Source organism: Triticum aestivum, chromosome 2B (genome assembly GCF_018294505.1).
Source record: "Triticum aestivum cultivar Chinese Spring chromosome 2B, IWGSC CS RefSeq v2.1, whole genome shotgun sequence".
In the NCBI taxonomy this organism is placed as follows: domain Eukaryota; kingdom Viridiplantae; phylum Streptophyta; class Magnoliopsida; order Poales; family Poaceae; genus Triticum; species Triticum aestivum.
This window is the reverse complement of record NC_057798.1, coordinates 527,193,817-527,204,744: the sequence shown is the minus strand read 5'-3', so window position 1 is coordinate 527,204,744 and position 10,928 is coordinate 527,193,817. Positions and strand designations below refer to the sequence as shown.

Here is a 10,928-nt window from a genome sequence, read left to right as displayed (position 1 = left end):
TATGGGCTAGATTTCCATGATCTAGCCCCAAATTTTGTCCTCAACATCTCGGCGTTCATCGTCGTGTGTGAGGCCTTCCTCCGCATCAGGCCCCACTTCGGCCTGTGGCTGAAAATCTTCTGCGTGAAGCCAAAGATCGTTAGTGGCCAGCAGGCGAAGTGTAGAGGCGCCATGGTGGACAGAATGCCCAACGTTACATGGCTTGACAACTCCTTTGTGGAGACCGTGAAAGGGTGGCAATCAGGGTGGTTCTACATCACCGAGCCGCGCGACACCAATTGGGTGGCGGCCCCCAAATTCCGATCCGGAATCCCCATGCGGCTCACCTCTTGAGAAAAGAAGGGCCTAGCCTGGGGCGAACTTGTGGAGCTGACCGGACTTGAGACCTGCATCAAAAGTATGAGGGACAAGAAGATCAAGCTTGTCAACGTGGTCCAGGTCATGCTCGTCCGCCGGATTCTCCCGTGTCAAAGACGGGCATTCAATATGTGGGAGTTCGATCCGGACGAACACCAGATGTTGCATGAGCTCTTCGACACGACGCATAAGGACGTCTGGAAGGTGCTGTTCAAGACCGGCGAAGTTCCTCCTCCCATTTCCGAGGACCGCGGGCTCAGCGCAAAGCGCCTCGCCAATTCGGCAAGTCCTCTAACCATCACAATATGTACCTTTCCCAGCATATTCGTGGGAGGATTTTAAGTCACCATGCTGACAAGACATGATTACGTGGAGACGGCGGAGCAGATCGACTGTCCGACTCTGCTGCCCGAAGATCTGGAGACCACACTCCTAACGGAGATGCTGGCTCCGGCGCCTTACAAGGTGCCGGAGAAGAAGGCCAAAAAGAAGGCCACAGGGGCCAGGAAAGGTCTTCGGCGCGAGGTCGCATCAGACGCCTCGCCCGAAGACGATGAGGCGCACTCTCCCACGAAGGGGAGGAGAAGAAGAGGAAGAGGGCCGCCCCAGCCGGGGAGGCCGAAGGGTCCAAGAAAACGGCCGTGGGGACCAGGAAGGGTCTCTGGTGCCAGGCCGTAATTGACTCGTTGTCAGAGGACGGCGAGGCAGATTCCTCCCATGGGGACGGGGGGAAACACGAAGAAATGCCCCCTCCCCGCACGGGGGAGGAGAAGAGGAAAGCCGCCCCACAGGGGGAGGCTAGGACACCGAAGAAGGGAAAGGTATCCCTTCCGGACCACTCCACCACAACCGCCTACAGCGAGGAGGAGTGGCTTCCCAGGGGGAAGCCCCGGGCGAAGTCGTAAGTATCCGCACTCTGTAATACCTTTTGTGCGACTCTAACTTCCTGGCTCGTAATGACACCAAACACGTGTATGCAGTCCGGCCAGGTCCAATCTCGGGGTATCCTCTTCGGATGGGTCCTTGAGTGCGTCGGAGATGGATTCACTCCAGACGGCCAGCTCCCCACGGCATGTGGATGACATAGAGGTGTTGTCCCAAAGGATACCAGAGCAGAGGGCGGCGGTTCCGGAGACGCCCCAAGGCAAAATCCCAAACGCCGGGCACATAGGGGTAAGATCCCCATGGATTATGCAGACAGGAGCCGCAGCAAGTCTGGCTCTCTACCGGTTAATGCACCAGAGCCTTACAGGTTCCAGATTCAACTTAGCAGCCCCTCACTAAGGAGGGCGAGTCGACCGTGCCGATGACCTCCGCCCAGCCGGAGGCATCGGATAATTTGCTGGGAGTGCTTCATAGCGCTTCCATCGACGAAGAGCACTGTACTCTCATGGGTACGGTGATTGAGAAGGTCCGGTCCGCCAAAAGCGGATTGATCGAAGCCTGCACCAGCCTCCTAACAGGCTTTGAGGTAAGTAATGAAAAGTGCGAGAAAATATCACCCAATAGACAGTAGCCCCTGATACTCTGTTTGGTGTTCGGAAAGAAAAAGCCAAACGGAGGGTCAATTTTTAATCTGCAGGAGTCTGACAGTACTTGTCTATGTTAATAAGCAGGCGCTGCGGCGCGCACAGCTGAGGTCGTCGGACTTAGGCAGGACCAGGGGCAGCCGAAGAGGAGCTCGACCTCGTGAAGAGGCAGCTCGAGGAGAACAAAGGTAAGTGATACCCCATCCGTGTGTCGTGTAGAGGAGAAAATTGATGATGCTAACAAAAAGCATTATCTTTCCCTACTAATAAACCAGCGATTGCTGCTGGTCGTACGTCGCCGGCCGTTTTGCAGAAAAGACCCTCTGTTTTTATGAAATCAACCCGCAGTCCCTTCTTTAGCGGATCTGGAAAAATGCTTTGTTTTTGCACAAAAGACCCCGTGGTTTGGAGTATTCAACCCGCGATCCTTTTTAAATCGGGACGGGGTCAATGCGGCGGCTCAAGCGGCTGGGGGCGGCGCGGCGGCTCGATGTAGATCGGCGGCAGCGGTTGGAGCTTGCAGGGGGCGGATCCATGCACGGCAGGGGCTGGGGAGGCGGATCAGGATGCCGGCGGCGAGGTGGGGTCACCAGTGACGACGAGGATGGCCGGAGCGCGGATTCCCTGGCGGATCCATGGAGTCTGAGTCTCCTAGGCAAGGAAGGGAAGTGAGGGAGAGAAGGAGGGAGTAAGGAGGGGCGGCGCAGCGACCTAGGCAGGAGCTTGCCGGAGCCGGGCGATGGTGGACGGGCACGGGAGACAGAGGGATCCGGCGTGGCGGCGCGAAGTCCTTGCAGGTGGCGCACCTCGGCCGTCATCGAGGCCACCGCCGCCACCTGCCGGTGCAACGAGGTAGAGGAGGATCTCCTGGTTTTGCTTCGTTGCCAACTCCATGTTCACGGTCGTGGTTCTAATCCCTCTCTTGCCACTCCACTGTTTTGATTTATTGTATACGTGCAGTTCATCTCCCAGTGACCCAGTCGCTGGCTGGATGTGTCTATATCTCTCATCATTTTGTCAAATCAGATAACCTATCAGTAGGAAATTATTTTCCTCCACTTTGCAAGACCACATAACCAATTTACTATCAGCGGTCTATACGATTAATTTCTAACTTTGCAGGATCATTCTGACTCGGCATCTGTCACTCTAACAAGTGTTCGTCTTTAATGTCCTACACTATATTCTGCAACAAAATTTGCCATGTGTGCATGAGTACCAATAATTTGGGTTATTTCGTTTTGTTGAAATGATGATAAAATTGAGTTAAGCGAGTTGGAGCTACTGCACGTCTGCACCCCTAGCCTGAGTGGAATGAGCTCATGGAGCACCTCGAAGGCCCCGACAACGGTGGCAGTAGGCGTTGCCATTAGATCTGGAGGTAGAGGGAGTCACCACGAGGAGCGGCAACCGAAGACAGGCAGCATCGACTGTGTCAAGCAAGCTGTAGGAGGCCTGCGCGACTCCTTGCCGATCACTTGACAGTCCAAGCCTGCAATAGTGTCGATTCAGGTAGGCGTGTGGCATGGCCGAATCCTGCCCGATCAAGGCCAACCAATGGACATGTTGTATGCATCGATGTCCCAATCCAGCAGGCAATACATGTCTGCAAACAGTCCTGAAAAAAGTCATTCGATAAGAAAAGTAAGTGCTTAGTTGTGCTCAATTTTCTCCTAAAAGAAACAGTTAACTTGTATAGCTTGCATCAATGACCTCATAGTCCATACAATATTTTATATGCATCAAAACTAAGTTCTGTATGCTGCAGAAACTCAGGAAAGTATGGTGGTTCTACGTCACTAGGCAAATCAGAGGAGACTACCCATCTATAATGACAGGTGGTGGTAGACACCTGGTATTTCTGCATCGATGAAATGTCTTTTGTGGAACTCAAAAAATGGAGAGAGTTCAGAAAAAATAAATTTGAATGGAGATTAATACTGGTTTCTTTTGTGCAGAATTGTAGTGATGCATTCTCTTCCGACAGGCTCCAAATGATGGTTATTCTGTAGGATTGGTAAGACAAGCTTCTGGAGATTGGTTTCTCATGCGGCTCCTTGTGATGTTGAAATTAGTGTATCGCTCATTTCTTTCCTTGCTTCCTGTAGCAGTTGCATTGATAGTAGGTTGAGAATTCATTTATGGAATAGTCCACTGATGTTCCGTAATTAGCTTTCTGCTTATATTAAACTGACTGTACATTTGTGACAATGCAACAGGGAGATGGATGTATTGTCCTTGTCCGTGCCGTTTGCTTTTGTGGGAAGAAAAAAATGTTGAGGTAAAGGGGTCTCATAGCTTGAAGGCGTTTGGTCCATTGATGTAGTAACTAACAACTTCGTTTGGCTGCTAATTGCTTTGCCTGAAAGCTGTCTTTCAAAGTAATAATACTCCATCTGTCATAATTTATGTACTGTAGTTTCATGGTTCGCAGTGTGGTTTTCGATGGTGGATGTGACATCCGACGATTGCCGAGGAAGAAAGGTGCGGGGGAGAGAATCAATTTGTGGTTTATGAATGGAAACCTTGTGCCAACATGTTTGATATGTTTGCTTATTACTATATGTTTGCTTATTACTCAATGGTATGATCACTGCAATTTTTATGTTATTTCGTGAAAACGACAATCAACTAGGGCTTAGTTTATTTTTGGTACTGATTTATAGTTTGTTTGGTAACCACATCACACCTTCTTAAACTTTAGACAGTTAAATGTGATTTATGTTTCCTCCTAATTCATCTTTTCTGCCTTTCAGGTTGCATTGGCAAATGGGGCCTCAACAATCTCTTGTGCCATTTGAACTTTAATTTGATTATCGATGAAGCAAGATATTCTAGATTTATCGAATCCTATTTTTTTCATCAGATCGATATGTATGTCTGTACGAACTACGGCATAAGCTTCTTTGAGCAGCTTTTGACGGTGTTTCCATCTTTTAATTTCTCAGCAATTGCAAGTACCAACCTCAGAGTTGAAAGTAAGTGATGCATATTTTTCACGGATCAAATAGGAATCACTACCACAGTACTGGCCTAACTTCTGTACTAATGCCTACATCAACCGCCTGGGAAGAAGTTCTAGGTACATCTATTGAATCGGTCGGTTTATCTTCCTTTATCTATAACTCGATATAGATATTAGGCCAAGTAGGCTATTACAGTACAGGTGGACCACTTTTAGACATGCCATATTCTTTGTCTGAATAACAAAATTATTTTCACATGGAAACCTCACACAAAATCGTTGTTTAAATCATTGTTGGATGTTCCATTCTTTGATTATTTTGTTACATTCAAACTAAGAATAATGCAAGAAAAAAAACCTTCATTGTTCTAGAGAGGTGTTGGAGGCTCAGAGCTGCATATTCTAATGATATAACTGTCAATTACAAAATAAGACCAAACACTGTTTCTACGAATTAGCATCAAGTTGCCAGGAGCAGTGAAGCGCCAATAATGGTCAACTATGGTGCTTGAGGAGATGGATATATGTAGTTGTAAGGTTGCAGATATAGGCTGGAGCAATATGTAAGTACTATTACAGAATTACTTCAGCTTATGCTGAGTGTTTCCATTAGCTAGATGGTTGTGCTTCATGTCCTAGGATCACATGCCCTTTATGTTCAGAGTACGGTCTGATTATGAATAAGATAATAAAAGGGTCGTTACTTCTAACTAGACATTTTGTTAATTTCCAGTTGAAGGCTTCCACGCGCCACCTCCTTCTCCCCCTCCTTCGCCGGGTCGAGAAGGGAGCAGCGACGAAGCAGAGGTAGACGTGGACACGTGGTAGGAGCCAAGGGGGGAACGGGGAAAGGCGGACGCGAGATCCGTGAAGCCAGAGAAGGTACATGAGCTTGTCCACCGCAGGCTATAGCTCCAAAATCGGCGGTGTCAGCCGCCACCAGTGCCACCGTGTTCGCCTCCGGCTGGCCTGGTAGCAACAAAAGTATGGCTACAGGTGTGGTTCATTCAGTTTTGTAGTTCGATTTACTTGCTTGTGCATATGTGCGTGTATACTGAGAGAGAGGGAGAGATTATTCTGTTCTAGCAGTCATATTTCTGTCGCAAATCTGCTCCCCTCCACTCCTTTTTCATTTAACTGAAATCTGAATGTGTAAAGCAGTTGCAAATTAAGAGCAGCAGAGTAAATGTTCAAAAGTTCAGAGCAGGTGCATGTTTTTGAGATTTAGAGGAAGTGTAAGCTAGAAGATGGGTTGCCATGCTTTGTAAGTATGATTAGTTGGAGTACTATTCCATCCGATGGCAGTGCAAAGTTGAAGTAGGCGTTGACGAAGGACGTTAGGGTATGTTCTTCACGTCCACACATAATTGTCCAAAAAGCAACAAATCATTTTTTCTTTGTGAAAAGGCCTAAGGCCAAATATTAACGGACACATGTCCTTACAAACTCACCCGTACGGAAAAACATTCAAATCTCTGGGGAGCCGAGCTCTTGTTCTTCCTGCATCCCTATGAGCCTCTACCTAGACGGATCAAACTTTTTTCAGACCAGGAGCTTATGGAAGCAGTGGCCGAGAAGCCGCTGATGTAGATCAGGAGATGTCATCGGTCGCAATTTGTGAAGCAAATCGCTGCCCCGGATAGGAAAATGTGAGAAGGGCATGTGGAAACTACAAGACCATGAAAATTGATCGAATCCGAACAGATCCCCCCAGAAACCTAAACATACAAAATCCTGTCGGAGACACAGGCCCACACACCCTCGACCGCGAATAAGCACAACAATGAAACGGGGATAGGACACGGAAAACCATATTCCTACTGAGGGATGACACGCTCTATCGGTTCCCTGTCCAAAATCCTAAGACAACTGAGAACCCGTCACCGCCTAGGATCCCGTCGTGTAGCCCTCTTCTCCAATGACCAGGCTAGGTCGGGCTGCCACTGAAGGTAGCCAACACGCTGGAGTTGAGACGCAACCCAGACCACCCACCAATGCACACGCAGTAACCGGCCCTCCATCGCACGGCCCACCAGGGCACAACATCTCCGAAGGACGTCCTCGTCGCCGACGGCTCTGCGTGGGTTGTGACCGGTAATGTACCATGGCGGAGGCAAGAGGAGGAGAGGCGATCTAGGTTTTCTTGTGGAGGTGGCTGAAGAGCAGACTCATACCTCAAACTAAAGCATCGCTTCGTGATAATTCAACTACGACAACACGAAGGCATATTCACCTTATAGCGAATGAGGGCAACCTTATTTTCGACATTTGTCTTGGATATAAGAAGTGGCACACAGTGGCACTCGAGAGGAGCAGGTTTTAAAAAAAGATTGCCCGGTGCAACGCACGGGCATTTGTACTAGTGATTTTTAATAGGGGCGGCGACCGAAGTGGCAACCCTGAAGAAAACATTGTCCGAAGCCAAAGCCAAGGTGGCCACAGAGTGCACCAAGCGTGAGAAACAAGATGCTCGTGTGGGGGAGGTACAGCAAGAGCTCCAGAAGTTCGGCAAGAAGTTCGAGTCCTTGGAGCATGACTTCAAGACGCAAGCGTCCGAGCTTGCCAAAGCCCTTGAGAGCACGAAAGATGCCAAGGCCGAAGCCCAAAAGGCCCTCCAGGAAATCCAGGCGGCCAAGAAGATAGCGGCGGGTAAGGCATTCGTTATGCAAAGCAAGCATGTGGAGGAGACATTTCTTTTACTCACCCGCGTTTGAAGCTCTCCAGGGGCATTTGCAGATCTGCCACGTAGCATATCGGATGCCGCGGAGTTCTGCCGTGCCGAAGAGGGGAGCTCTACGGAGAAGCTGTTCTGGTCCCAGTATATTGGAGCCGAACACCCAATGTCCCTGAGTGACCAACTGAAGCAATTGGTCGAACTCCACAGGGCGGCCGAACTAGCCATGAAGGACCTCATAGTCCGGATCTGGCCTGGTGAGCCCCTGCCTGACAGCTACTTCGGCCTTATAAAGCGGATGGTAAGTGCTTGTCCGCGGCTTGAAGTTATCAAGCAGTCCATCTGCATTGAGGGTGCCCGTTGGGCCTTTGCCCGCGCGAAGATGCATTGGGCCAAACTGGACGCTAAGAAGCTGGTGAAGGACGGACCCCCGGAGGGTAAGGAGCATCGCTACCCTGAGAAATATTATGATGGCGTCATGAAAGGCGCTCGCCTTGTGGCCGATGAATGCACCAAGAACTTAATCTTTGAGTGAATGGACTCGTGTCGTCTTTGTAATATGAGAACGAGTTTGTGTACGCTATATAACGCTTTGTTGATTTAAAATATTACCTTCTATGCGGCCGTTTATAAAATTCTGAGAGTAGGCCAGTCGTCGGCTTCCGCCCCCGTGTAGCTAGTACTGGGGTGTTCGTGGAAAACCCAAACACTCTTTATCCAATTTTTTGGTCCTTTAAGGAGGTGTTTGGCGCAGCGAACGAGGCAATCGGACTATGCGGCTTTATAACTCTCACTTGGCCATAGAAGTCTATAATTTTAAATTTCGGCGAAGCCCCTAGTACTCGGAAGGCCGAACTGGGGCGCTATACACGCCTAAATCGAACAAGGCCGATTCCTCGCCTTAAGCGGAAAAAATCTTTAAGGATTTAGTACCTCTCGAACAGCGACCAGCTCTCGCCGCATCATGACAGTCAGTTTTCGGTTTTCTCTACTGAGGTGCTCGTCCGGAAGAACCGGGACACAATCGCAATAGTTCTCCCTGCGCTACCTTAGCCGATATAATGGAACGTAAGGTACCAAAACAAGGAAGCCGGGCTAGCCCGACTATTGACCCAAGACATGATCCGGAGCTGATGCATATAATGTTATAAGTTCGGGGTGCCGCACTGTCGAAAGTGTTCGGACTTTTATTGCCATGTTATGGGGCTCAATAAAAAGCCCCTGGCAAACTGATCGTACCAAAGTGTACGGATCCAACATTAAATAAATATTCAAGGGAAAATATGAAGATAGTAATAAGAAGCTGACGCTGTGTACTATTTCCCATTGTTATTTGGATAATACGGCAAGGCGTATGTGTACAATTAATGCATTAAGCAGAAACAAATAGGACTATTTGACATGTCCTATCCAAGGGCAGGTTGCATGCGGGTATGTAAAAACATGTATAACGATCATTGAAAGAGACCACCTGGGTATTCCCTTGTGTGCAAAGCCTCTTGCCTCCTTGGTGTTCCCCCCAGTGATGAGTCCGGTAGTCCGGTTCTCTGAAGGGGTTGCCCGAAAGTAGGGTCCTGAAAAGAAAGAAAGGAGAAGGGTGTGCGGGCCTCGTGGAGACTAAACCGCAATGTGAGCTACATCATCGACTCGCCGCCGCCTATGCCCATGGTATTTTGAGTACGTAGTTGTGTACGCGTGGCACAAATGCCTCCTCAATGGGGCTGGGGCGGAGGCCGGATTGCTAATCGAGCTCTTGGCGTGCCTGACCATCCTGCTGCGGGGTGCTCCGGACTCGCTTGACGGTGTTCGGGGTTGTTATTGCCGAATGGGCTGTCTGTCGAAGAAGGCTATTTTGTACTTCTGCCGCAAGGGCCGCAGTGTGCTCTTCCGTACGGAGGGAGCGGTCTGTGTTTCCATTGACTGTTATAACCCCGCGGGGTCCTGGCATCTTGAGCTTAAGGTATGCATAGTGCGGTACCACATTGAATCGAGCGAACGCAGTTCGTCCCAGTAGTGCATGATAGCCACTACGGAAAGGGACGATATCGAAGATTAATTCCTTGCTTTGGAAATTATCCGGAGATCCGAAGACCACTTCCAGTGTTATTGAGGCTGTACAGCGGGCCTCTACCCCTGGAATTACACCTTTAAAGGTGGTTTTGGTTGGTTTGATCTGTGAGGGATCGATGCCCATTTTGCACACTGTGTCCTGATAGAGCAGGTTCAGGCTACTGCCACCGTCCATAAGGGCTCGCGTGAGATGGAATCCGTCGATGATTGGGTCAAGGACCAATGCGGCTGAGCCGCCGTGACAGATGCTGGTATGATGGTCCCTACGATCAAAGGTGATCGGACAGGATGACCATGGGTTAAACTTTGGGGCGACTGGCTCCATCGCATAGACGTCCCTAAGTGCACACTTTCGTTCCCGTTTGGGGATGTGGGTGGCATAGATCATGATTACCGTTTTCACCTGGGGGGGATTTCTTCTGTCCCCTAGTGTTCGGACGCTGAGACTCCTCGTCGTCATCGCTGTGCAGCCCCTTGTCCTAGTTTTCGGCATTCAACTTGCCGGCCTGTTTGAACACCCAACAATCTCTGTTAGTGTGATTGGCTGGTTTGTCGGGGGTGCCGTGAATCTGGCACGAGCAGTCGAGTATGCGGTCCAGACTGGACGATCCCGGATTGTTTCTTTTGAACGGTTTTTTATGCTTACCGGATTTAGAGTTGCTGAATCCGGCATTGAATGACGTATCTTCGGCATTGACGCCATTGTTCCTACGCTTATGTCTATTGTGCCGTGGTTTTCCGTTACTGTCATGGACATCTGAAGTGCCGGAGTTTCCTGGCATGGTGTTACTGCGAGCCAGCCAGCTGTACTCGCCCGCACAAAAGTGGGTCATGAGTGTCGTGAGGGCCGCCATGGACTTCGGTTTTTCTTGGCCGAGGTGTTGGGCGAGCCACTCGTCGCGGATATTATGCTTAAAGGCCGCCAGGGCCTCGGCGTCCGGACAGTCGACAATTTGGTTCTTTTTAGTTAGGAACCGAGTCCAGAATTTTCTGGCTGACTCTCCGGGCTGTTGGGTAATGTGACTTAAGTCATCAGCATCCGGTGGTCGCACGTAGGTGCCTTGGAAGTTGTCGAGGAATGCGTCCTCAAGGTTTTCCCAACTGCCGATGGAGTTCGCTGGCAGGCTATTCAGCCAATGTCTGGCTGGCCCTTTAAGCTTGAGGGGGAGATACTTGATGGCATGTAGATCATCACCACGAGCCATGTGAATGTGGAGAAGGAAATCTTCAATCCACACCGCGGGGTCTGTTGTGTCATCGCATGACTCGATGTTGACAGGTTTAAACCCTTCTGGGAATTCATGATCCATTACTTCATCAGTGAAGCAGAGGG

The 10,928-nt window shown here is 49.7% G+C and overlaps 1 long non-coding RNA gene across 4 annotated transcripts; it reads left to right on the top strand.

The window, feature by feature from the left end:
• Positions 1-2,469: 2,469 nt before the first annotated feature.
• Positions 2,470-6,025, top strand: LOC123045833 (uncharacterized). Of its 4 annotated transcripts, none has more exons than XR_006421603.1 (6): positions 2,470-3,530; positions 3,655-3,741; positions 3,845-3,903; positions 4,106-4,167; positions 4,321-4,470; positions 4,643-6,025. It is a non-coding gene; the product is annotated as an uncharacterized lncRNA (long non-coding RNA). The 4 variants fall into 4 exon arrangements; XR_006421604.1 differs by having other exon boundaries at positions 2,471-3,530; positions 3,655-3,724; XR_006421602.1 differs by having other exon boundaries at positions 2,473-3,530; positions 3,655-3,724; positions 4,321-4,370.
• The last annotated feature ends 4,903 nt before the right edge of the window (positions 6,026-10,928 follow it).